A 7,508-nucleotide genomic window follows, 5' to 3' on the forward strand; every position below is an offset into this window, starting at 1 on the left:
TCCTACTGTGGTCCCTGGAACTCTCTCCAGTTGAGACACTAACTTTTATCCTCTTTCACATTCTTTCTTCTAGAAGATGAGAAGTCTACAGCCTGGAATGATGACTTCTGTGAGCAGGTGTTCCATTTGTCCCAGAGCTGGTTCAAGCACAGGGAGAAGAGGGTCTATAGAGGGAGGAGAGGAGGGTGGGGATGGTTGGTGGGGGGTGGGGGGAAGGGGAGGATTAGCTGGTAACCTAGCTGTGTGGTGTAATTTTATCCCCCCCTGGGAAAATGCATCCTTAGTTCTGAACATCAGGGTATTTGCTCCAAAACATTGAGAGCTGCCTTCATGCCCTCAGGGTATTTCCTTAATGAAAATACACAGTCTGTGAAGTGGTCCTGCAGAAAGCTTTCCTATACAAAGTCCCATTATGGTAACATGCATAGTTATATAAAGTTATCACCCAGGAGAAAAAAAAGAAAAAACTGCTACTGCTCTGTGGGTCTAGAAAGGTTGATTGTGTGGGTAAGGGCAAAAATCAGTGTCCTGGCCTCGTTTGGGGACCATTACTATGATTTTAAAATTCAGGACTGCTCGCTTTCCCAGAAAAGGCAGCCTGAATGTAGACACAAAGCCTTTGGATGATTAATGATTAGAATCCCTTAAGAGTGAACTATGGAAGAGTCAGACAAATGGAATTAAAATGTTGCATGTTACCTAACGCTTCCCCAGATGACTCAGAAACTCCCTGCACATTTGTCATTTATTGTAACCTCTTAAAATTCAGTTACATTTTCAAATAGCCGAAAGTTTAGTGAGAATCTTGACTGAGGTAGGATTTCTTTTCTTTCCTTTTTCCAAATGACTATTACCATTAAGATTAATGGCTCTGTTATTTCCACAAGTCTCCGTTTCTTTACAGCAAAATATGAATACCAATACTTATGCCATAAGAATACTGTAAGAATTAATGTAATGATGCAAGCAAACCTCCTAGTGCAGGTCCTAGCACATAGTAGGCCCTCAATAAAGGTAGGCATTATTATCATTATATGTGATGGACACATCATGTTTTGCTCTATCCAGATTCTAGTTTCTATAATTCTTCAATACCACCTCAAATTTTGTTTGAGATACTTCCTCATTTAAAGTTTAAATGGTTCAAATCATACTGAGATCATACTTTAGCAAACAATAATAATAATAACTAGTTTTTTATTAATGCTTTGCCAGTTGCTAGGCATTTATTATGGATTGACTTGTGTCCTCTAAAAACTATGTGTTGGAAATCCTCACCCTTACCCTTGTGGATGTAATCCCATTTGGGACTAGGACTTTTTTTTGCTGTTAATGAGGCCATGTCAGTGTAGAGCGCGACTTAAGCCAGCCACTTTCGAGATATAAAAGAGCAGATCAAAACCAAAACCAAACCCTTTGCTGTCCAGTCCATTCCTACTCATAGATCAGGCACCGAAGAAAGGAAGCACACAGGCCACATGATGATAACCAAGGAAGCAAGGAATAGGAGCTGTAAAGAGACAAGGACTTTTCCCCAGAGCTGACAGAGAAAGAAAGCCTTCCCCTAGAATTGGTGCCCTGAATTCAGACTTTCAGCCTCTTACACTGTAAGAAAGTAAATTTCTATTCATTAAAGCCACTCACTTGTGGTATTTCTGTTATAGTAGCACTAAGAAACTAACACAGCATTGTTCTAAGCACTTTCCACGGATGGACCACAACAACCCCATGAGGGAATGAGCTCGTGAGGATAAGTCAAGTTATTACAAAGGACCCCAAAATATAGTAGCTGAAAGGACAAGAAGCCTATTTCTGTCTTCTGTAACAGTCCATCCTGGCCAGGTCACCTCTGCTCTATGTGGCCACTCAGAGACCCAGTTCCTTCCATCTGGGTTTCTTAGTCATAACCCTGGGGATTCTCCTCATCTGAAGTGGTTGAAGCTGCGTTACTGCCATGTTTGTGTTTCAGCCTTCTAGATAGGGACAAAGAGCTGAAGAATATATACCCTATACATATATATATACATTATACACACACACACACACACACACATACATATATATATATATTTAATGCACCAAACACGTTACCATTTATTTTCTTTTTTTTTCAAACAAATGACAAAGACCCAGTTTACCAGCTTTACTTTTAAATCTAAGTTTGACATTACATATTTAAATAATTTTCAAAACTTGCTACCTTGCCAGCATTCATTCACAACTAGAAAACATTCTTAATTTATATTAAACTGTAATGTATTACCATTAATGTATTAGTATTTTTCACTACTGAATACTGAGGAAGAAAAAAACAAACTGAAATTATTTTGGTAGAAGATTTATCCTGGTAAGGTTAACTTCATAGCAGACTGAAACTACTTGGCTCACATTTCAAACAAAATGGACAAAGAAAGATCCATACTGGTGTTATTGTACAATTTTCTCCTAGCTCTACTAAAGAATCATGGTTCACCTTGGATTAAGTTTAATAAAAACATAGTGCATACATACACTTAAAACAATTCTCTTTGTAGTGATTTTTCTGCCATGAACTATTGTAGTACAAACTGATAGAGATTTGAAGTTGCCCATTACCACTACCGCCAAATGACATGGAAGAGAATGAAGTAAGGCCCCGTGACCCAACAAACCAAATGAAGTAAATCCTGTATCAAAAGAAAAAAAAATGTACCTCAAAAGATGGAAATCCACTGAAGGCAGAGAAAAAGGATCCTGCTCCTCAGCTTCAGCTCCCATGGGGGCTTATGTGATTCCAAAAAAAGTTCTCAAATGGATCTTCAAAGAAGTAAATGGAAATGGTTCCCTTACACCAAAAAATTCCCTGAAGACATCATCTGGATTACGGAATGTGAAGGCAAACTCGAATGGACTATCAAAATGACTTCCACTTTCACCTCCACGATTTAATCCTTCTTTACCGTATTTGTCATAGATGTCCTATTTTTTAGCATCTGATAACACCTCATATGTCTTAGCTACTTGTTTGAATTTTCTGTTTGCTTCTTCCTTATTCTCAGGATTTTTATCAGGATGCCGCTTCAGTGCCAATTTACAATAAGCCTTTTTAATATCCTCGGGTAAGGCGTGTCTCTGCATGCCTAGAACTTCATAGTAATCCACCATGTTTTAACAGATTGTTGGAGCAAGTCTTGAGGGGGTTGGCAGCCAGAGGTGGGGAGGAGGGGAGGCAGGGTAGTGAGATTCACGTTTTCCTCTGAGGTCCAGTGCGACTGGTGCTGATGGAGGTGGTGGCGGTGATTCTTCATGCTTTCCTTTCTCTCCTTTTCTCCCTGATATCTTAATTCCTAGGACTGATTCCACATCAATCCCACCACATGCAATTGACCAGAATTTAGTCATCCAGACACACCTAATACTTGAGGCTGGGAAATGTAGTCTAATCTAACTGGGCCCAAGTCTCTTCTCTGAATGCAGCAGAGAATAGATTTCAATAAATGATTGGAGTTACAGGTGATACAGGAAATACAGCTAAGTGATACAGACAAATATTATTCCCCTTGTTTATAGGGTAAGGAAACAGGCTTAGAGAGATTAAATAAATTGCCTAAGATCACTATAGGGAATGCCGTCATTGTCCCATCAACACGACTTAACCCTACCAGACAGTTCCTGAACACACCACGTCCCTGAGGTCTCTGCCTGTCATCTCTGGCTATGGGAGCAGGCTTGGCCAGCTCACCAAATTAATGGCCCCAGACCAAGCCTCCACCAATGAGGGGCAAGAGTTGGTGGATGAATGACCTCGTATTCTTCGCCCCTTCACACCACAGTTCTTTATTCCACAAAGTCTCTCAGAAGAATCCCGGTGGGGCTGAGTTCCAATTGCCCACAGCAGTAACTTTCTCGTTAACACATCTTCTCTTTATTGTCCGTTTCACTTCCCCATTCCCTCACTTGCTTCATGGGATCACTTCCTAAATAAAATACTTGCACCCAGTTCCCCGTCGGGCTCTGTGTTTGGGCACTGAAACTAAGATAGTCACATGGTAAATGGGGAAACGGGTGTGAACCTGGCTGGCTGTGTCCAGGGCCTGACCTCTCCACCACTTGGCAATACTTTCCCCAAGCTCTAAGAGTGAGAGTTGTGTCTTACTCATCACATTATCTACCAATAGCTCATACAATGCCTGATATGTGTAGTTGTTGTTCTTTGGTGCTGTCGAGTCAATTCCAACTCATAGCAACCCCATGTGACAGAGTAGAACTGCCCTGTAGGGTTTTCTAGGCTGTCATCTTTATAGGAGCAGATCACCAGCTCTTTCTCCCGCAGAGTGACTGGGTGGATTTGAAATGCCAACCTTTCTGTTAGCAGCCAAGAGCTTAACCATAGCTCCTGATACATCCAAACCAAAACCAAACCCATTGCTGTTGAGTTGATTCCGACTCGTAGTGATATAGATACATAAAAACTAAAAACCAGTTGCCGTCAAGTTGATTGCGACTCATAGCGACCCTGTAGGACAGAGTAGAACTGCTCCATAGGGTTTCCAAGGAGCTGCCTACATCCTTCTCTTCTTTCAGTGCTAGAATGGAATAATGACTTAGATCCTCTTTTCCCCATCATTTTTTCCAGACTAAATGCCTTCTGGAGCTCTGGTGGTGCAGTGGTTCATAGCTCAGCTGCTAACCGAAAGGTCGGCAGTTTGAATCCACCAGTTGCTCCCTGGAAACCCTATGGAGCAGTTCTACTCTGTCCTATAAGATCTCTATGAGTCTGAATTGATTCAATGGCAGTGGGTTTTGTTTTGATGTTTAAATGCTACCTTGTCCAGAAACAGTCTCTCAACCCCCTTTGATTAATTACTTTTTCCTCTCTGTTACTGCTAATTATTTAACTTATATCTATCACACTGTGCTTAATATTTTCCCCATAGAATCCTTCAGTATTGCAACTTGAGGCTTGAATTTTTTCTTCAGTTCTTTCAGCTTGAGAAATGCTGAGTGTGTTCTTTCCTTTTGGTTTTCTATCTCCAGGTCTTTGCACATGTCATCATAATACTTTACTTTGTCTTCTCGAGCTGCCCTTTGAAATCTTCTGTTTAGCTCAGCTCTTTTACTTCATCATTTCTTCCTTTTGCTTTAGCTACTCGACATTCAACAGCAAGTTTCAGAGTCTCTTCTGACATCCATTTAGGTCTTTTCTTTCTCTCCTGTCTTTTTTATGATCTCTTGCTTTCTTCACGTATGATGTCCTTGACGTCATTCCACAACTAATCTGGTCTTCGGTCATTAGTGTGCAATGCATCAAATCTATTCTTGAGATGATCTCTAAATTCAGGTGGGATATACTCAAGGTAGTACTTTGGCTCTTGTGGACTTGTTCTAATTTTCCTCAGTTTCAACTTGAACTTGCATATGAGTAATTGATGGTCTGATCTGCAGTTGGCCCCTGGCCTTGTTCTGACTGATGATACTGAGCTTTTCCATTGTCTCTTTCCACATATGTAGTCGATTTAATTCCTGTGTATTCCATCTGGCAAGGTCCATGTGTATAGTGGCTGTTTATGTTCGTGAAAAAAGATATTTGCTATGAAGAAGTCGTTGGTCTTGCAAAATTCAATCATGTGATCTCTGGCATCATTTCTATCACCAAGACCATATTTTCCAACTTCCAGTCCTTCGTCTTTATTTCCAACTTTCAAATTCCAATCACCAATAATTGTCAATGCATCCTGATTGCATGTTCGATCAATTTCAGACTGCAGAAGTTGGTAAAAACCTTTAATTTCTTCATCTTTGACCTTAGTGCTTGTTGGGTGAATTTGAGTAATAGTTGTGTTAACTGGTCTTCCTTGTAGGCGTATGGATATTATCTTATCATTGACAGTGCTGTACTTCAGGATAGATCTTGAAATGTTCTTTCTGACAATGAATGCAATGCCATTCCTCTTCAAGTTGTCATTCCCGGCATAGTAGACCATATGATGGTCCGATTGAAAATGACCAATACCAGTCCATTTCAGCTCACTAATGCCTAGAATATCGATCTTTATATGTTCCATTTCATTTCTGACGATTTCCAATTTTCTTAGATTCATATTTCGTACATTCCAAGTTCCAATTATTAATGGATGTTTTCAGCTGTTTCTTCTCATTTTAAGTCATACCACATCAGCAAATGAAGGTCCCTAAATCTTGACTCTGTCCACATCATTAAGATCGACTGTACTTTGAGGAGGTAGCTCTTCCCTAGTTGTATTTTGAGTGCATTTCAACCTGAGGGGCTCATCTTCTGGCACTATATCAGAAAATGTTCTGCTGCTATTCAAAAGGTTTTCACTGGCTAATTCTTTTCAGAAGTAGACCACTGGGTCCTTCTTCCTAGTCTGTCTTAGTCTGGAAGCTCATCTGAAACCTGTCAACCATGGGTGACCCTGCTGGTATTTGAAATACCAGTGGCATAGATTCCAGCATCAAAACAACACACAAGCCCCCACAGTATAACAAACTGAAAGACCCATGGGGTCGTTGCAATACTGAGGGTTTCTACAGGGAAAATATTAAACGAAACAGGAAGCATCAAAAGAAGATGAAAGGAATACACAGAGTCACTATGCCAAAAAGAACTGGCTGATGTTCGACCATTTCAGGAGGTAACATATGATCAGGAACTGATGGTACTGAAGGAAGAAGTCCAAGCTGCACTGAAGGCACTGGTGAAAAACAAGGCTCCAGGAATTCACGGAATACCAATTGAGATGTTTCAACAAACAGATGAAGTGCTGGAAGTGCGCAGTCATCTATGCCAAGAAACTTGGAAGGCAGCTACCTGGCCATCCAACCAGAAGAGATCCATATTTATGCCTATTCCCAAGAAAGGTGATCCGAAAGAAAGCAGAAATTATCAAACAATATCATTAGTATCACATATAAGCAAAATTTTGCTAAAGATCATTCAAAAGTGGGTGCAGCAGTATATTGACAGGGAACTGCCAGAAATTCAAGCCAGATTTAGAAGAGTATGTGGAAGCAGGGATATCATTGCTGATGTCAGATGGATCCTGGCTGAAAGCAGAGACTACCAGAAAGATGTTTAAATGTGTTTTATTGACTACGTAAAGGCATTCAACTGTATGGATCATAACAAATTATGGATAATGTTGCAGACAATGGGAATTCCAGAACACTTAATTATGCTCATGAGGAATCTGTGCATGGATCAAGAGGCAGTCGTTCAAACAGAACAAGGGGATACTACATGATTTAAAGTCAAGAAAGGTGTGCATCAGGGTTGTTGTGTCCTTTCACCATACCCATTCAATCTGTATGCTGAGCAAATAATCTGAGACGCTGGACTGTATGAAGAACAGGGCATCAAGATTGGAGAAAGACTCATTAACAACCTGCGATATGCAGATGACACAACCTTTCTTGCTGAAAGTGAAGAGGACTTGAAGCACTTACTGATGAAGATCAAAGACACAACCTTCAGTATGGACTACACTTCAACATAAAGAAAACAAAAA

The 7,508-nt window shown here is 40.4% G+C and overlaps 1 pseudogene; it reads right to left on the reverse strand.

Moving 5' to 3' along the window:
- Positions 1 to 2,469: 2,469 nt before the first annotated feature.
- LOC101350711 (dnaJ homolog subfamily B member 6-like) lies at positions 2,470 to 3,144 on the reverse strand (annotated as a pseudogene).
- Between the last annotated feature and the right edge of the window lie 4,364 nt (positions 3,145 to 7,508).

Source organism: Trichechus manatus, unplaced genomic scaffold (assembly GCF_000243295.1).
Source record: "Trichechus manatus latirostris isolate Lorelei unplaced genomic scaffold, TriManLat1.0 scaffold00034, whole genome shotgun sequence".
Lineage (NCBI taxonomy): Eukaryota > Metazoa > Chordata > Mammalia > Sirenia > Trichechidae > Trichechus > Trichechus manatus.